We start from the raw sequence: 4,616 nt of genomic DNA on the forward strand, positions 1-4,616 counted from the left end.
TTAAAGATAGAAAAAATGAATGAAATAATTTTTTATATTCGTTAACTAATTCATTATTATACGCTTTTTTATGTAAATTTTTTATAATATATATAATTTTATATATTTAATATATAATTTAAAAAACATATTCTAAAGAAAATTCATATATTCATTTAGAAATAGGATCAAGGTATAAAAGATATAAAGATTTAAAATGCATAACAAAAAGACATATAATTTTAGTATAGTTTAATATAATTACTTATATTAATATCACGAATTAGTATTTTTGTTACATTACTTTTATCAATAATATATATTTTATAATACATTTTTTTTAATATGAAATATAGAATTTCATAGTTATAAAGCTAATAAATATAATCATATATATATATAAATATAGTCATATATCTTTAAATATAAATAATAAGTTAAATAAAAAAAATGATAAACGAAAAAATTATTTTTTTTCAATTCATTTTTTGCACGTAGAATCACTATCTGATCGCCTGTATCATAATTTTGGATACATTCCGTATATAAAATGTTTAAAATGTTTATTTAATTTTTTTTATTTTAAGAATCTTGTTATTGTTTTAAAAGAATTCTTACTCATAACCGTTTTCATATACCGTCTTCATAAAAGATCATCTTTAAAAAAAACATATATATGTTATTATTTAAAAATATTGGTAATTTTTTACGTTACACGTAAAAAATAATAAATTTAAAAAATCTATACAGAGAAAAAATTTATTATTTTCTTTCTTTACAAATCTACTGCTACTACTACATTTTTATGAAAAAAATGCCAAAAATAAATAGCGATACAAATTAAAAAAATACATGAATTAACAAAGAATATATAGATGGAAATTATAGATTAATAAGATTATATTTAGAAAAATAAAAATTTGGATAAAATATTTTTTTATTACTATTTTTTGACGGTATTTTTTAATTATTTATAATTTATAATTATTCAAAATTATTCATTTTCTTTAGATAAGTTAATATAGAAAAAGATGAAAATAAAAAAGAATGTGAAAAATATTATTTTCATCAAATAAATAGAAAATATGAAAGATAAAACATAATATAAATAATAATAAAAATATTTCAAAATATATTAATTGTCTTTTAAAAAATTTTAATAAAAATTATACATACAATTTTCGTTCCTAAATTATTATTTTTTTTTTTTTTATAAAAAATTTCATGGTTTGATGGTTATAATTATGTGTATTTCGTTAAATTTTTTTTCTCTGTGCTTCTCATACAAAACAAACAAAGGCTAATTCTCTTTCAATATATGATCTGCATTCTTAATAGAATATGAAAATTTCCAAGTTGTTATATGTAAAAACTATAATTATAATGTGCAATATTAATTATTCTTTTTAAATAAACTAAGAGAGATATATATATAATAATTAATTATTAAAGAAATTTCAATCATTTTAATAATCATTATTAAATTCATTATTAATTTAATCATATATAAAATCACATATATAACATTACAAATCATATAAATAATTAAATTTCCTGAAAATAAAAATTAAATTAAAAAATCATATAACATTTAGCATAATTCAATTACTACTTATTATATATCATATATAATATAATCCTTATATAAAATATATAAAATATATAATATAGTCCTTATTATATATTATATAATATAGTCCTCAATATAGTCCGTAATAATTATTATATAATATTGCTTATCTTTAAATAGAAATAAAATAAATGATTTTAAATAAAATAATAATATTTATATAAAAATAATTTAATCGTGTTGATATAATTTATAAGTTAAAAATGAAGTTTTAATACTATCTTATTAACTCAATTAATTATATTGCAGATAATAATAATGACAAATATGAATAACTGTACCTTGTTAAGGTACACTCAGCAACTCGATGAAACTCTTGATATTGTGCATGTGGTCCTGTATAACATGTATATATATTTCGTAGCACTTTTTCTTATATATTTTTTTTATAACATTAATTAGAACAATGAAAAAAGAAAATATAATAAATATAATAAATTATTTACATGATTATGTTAATCTTATACCTTCAAAATAATCTTTATAAAAGATATTTTTTAATTAATTAAAATATCGAACGATTTGATTTCAAAAACTTTATTTTTTAAATGAGAAATTAATCTTTGAACTGTTAAAATTTAAAATCACGTATAAAATGAGGCTACCTACTTGACACTTTGAATTTAGGATAAAAAAAAAAGAAAAAGGAGGACAGTACTAACAGTACGGTGTTCGCCGACTGACAAAACTGTGCTTATGCTCGGATAGTCCGATCGACCCTACAGAACATGTTTCGACCACACTCGGCAATTTTCGTCTCCCTTCCTTTCACCTTTTATGCGCACGTGTCTTTATCCTCAGCTTTATCGTTTACCTGTTATTGTCTAAAATTATAAATTTGTACAATAAAAAAGGCATAAATTAAAACATTATTTTTCACAATAATCAAAATAAATAAAATGTTCGAATTTTGTATCTATTTATTTTTTACATATATGATTATGAATGTGATTGAATCATCTATATTATGCATATTTATTTTTATTATTTCTTTTATATTTACTTCATACATGTATATTTTATGTATACATATTTTATTGCTTTAGTGAATAGATGAGAGTTAAACTTTTTAAGTAAGTATACATAAGTAAGATAAGATTAGTAAACTAATATTTATTTTATATCATATATTCATAGTTAATTCAAAACGATCTTCCTTCAATGCAATAATGATCATTGATTAAATTTATAAAAAAAATTAATATAAATCTACAATAAAAATATTATTTATAAGAATTATACTTATACACATATATTTTTCAATTTGACTTACGAATATTTCGAAACAAATATTAAAAAAAGATGATTTAATTTTCGTATTTTAAAATTTAATTATATATGAAACATATTATGTATTAATCATTTAATAAATAATAAATTATAATTTATCAATTCACAAATGATACAATCAATTCAAATTTTAATAATTTTCGCAATTTATTAAAAATATTAAGAAACCAAAAAATACAATTATATTTTGTTTTTTAAATTATATGATAAATATATAAAATATATATACAATCCCTTTAACTTTTTATATTAATAAAATATAATGTAAATTTTTTTATTAGATGAAATCATGAAATAATGTAGAATAATGTGAATCATTTAAACATTTTACTTATAAAAAATATAATTACTTTAAAAAATATGGATAAAAATTTTAATGAATCTATATTTTAATTATATATATTATATTTCAATCCTAAATTAAAAACAATATAAACATCTTGAGTTTTGTAAAAAATATATATATAAATTATAATATTTTATATATATAAAAATATCAATATATGCAAAAAATATAATCATATAAATTCACTTATATGAAAAACAAATAAAATTTTAATTGAAAATTTTATAAATGATTTTAAATAAAAACTATTTTTTTCAGAATTATATTAAATATAACAGATGTGCTTTTTTAAAGAAAAATGTCTTCTTTGTTAGAATTAAATTTCGTTATCTTATTCAAATTTAGCATATTGCATAATCATAATTATGATTGATTAATAATTTTACAATATTTAATATATAAGTATGCTGATGAATCGAAGAAGTGATTCTACATAAAAAAAAATGGAAAATAGAAAATAAAATTTATTCATTTTAATAATAGCAAATTTAATAAAGCAAATTTAAAACATTTTCATTACTAAATTTAAATAAATAATTAACTATTATATATAATTATATTTCAATTACGAATGAAATAATGATAGATAATCATTTACAATATACATACAAAATAACAAAAAAAATAGAATAAAATTTTAACATTTGAGTTCTTGTTTTTAAGAAAATCCATTAAATTATATGATCATAAAGTCAAGATCATAATCAATGAATTTTCAAATATAATTTTTTCAAAAAATTTATTTTTAAATGAAAATTATTAATTTTTAAATGATAAAAAATAACAATTGATTCTATATTTTTTGTATATTTTCACATGTATAGAAATAAAATTATCGATAGTGATTCATTGAATATGAAGTAGAATAAAGTTATTGATATTCATATCTAATCGAAAAATAGCTAACTAGTTGTATTTAAAAATTTTTTAAATTTTTTATTTATTTTATTTAAATATAAAATATTCTATATTTTCGATTTATTTTTTTATATAAACTCTATCCGTTTATATCATCATTCTATATTTATATTTATATTATATAATTTATTTTTAATTAAATGCGTAAAGTATATTTTTTTTGAAAAAAAACAAAACTTAGAGATTTAATATCATGTTGTAAATTACAATTGTTTGTCTATATTTCATAAATTTGAAAACATTTATTCATATCTCAATCATATTTTAATAAATTAAGATTTTTTAATTAATTAAAAAAATAAATTGAAATTTAAAATTAAAAAATCAAATATTTTAGTAATATTTCTTTTTTTATGATTTATCATATGATATTACAATATTTATTATTAATATCTAAAGAGAAATAAAATAAAAAAAATAATTAAATTATGATATAATTTATATATATAATTT

General features: G+C 16.1%; 1 protein-coding gene across 2 annotated transcripts in view; it reads right to left on the bottom strand.

Moving 5' to 3' along the window:
• LOC102680698 (3-hydroxy-3-methylglutaryl-coenzyme A reductase) overlaps window positions 1-2,422 on the bottom strand; it is an 8,625-nt gene extending 6,203 nt beyond the window's left edge. Inside the window, exons 1-2 of one of the 2 annotated variants that reach the window (XM_031509101.1) lie at window positions 2,272-2,422; window positions 1,891-1,945 (exon numbers count right to left, since the gene is read on the bottom strand). The gene's annotated coding sequence lies outside the window, so the exon portion shown is untranslated. Of the gene's footprint in view, window positions 1-1,890; window positions 1,946-2,218 lie in introns of both variants that reach the window. The other variant, XM_006612848.2, reaches the window with a different exon arrangement.
• Window positions 2,423-4,616: the final 2,194 nt, after the last annotated feature.

Source organism: Apis dorsata, unplaced genomic scaffold (genome assembly GCF_000469605.1).
Source record: "Apis dorsata unplaced genomic scaffold, Apis dorsata 1.3 scaffold_127, whole genome shotgun sequence".
Taxonomy (NCBI): Eukaryota; Metazoa; Arthropoda; class Insecta; order Hymenoptera; family Apidae; genus Apis; species Apis dorsata.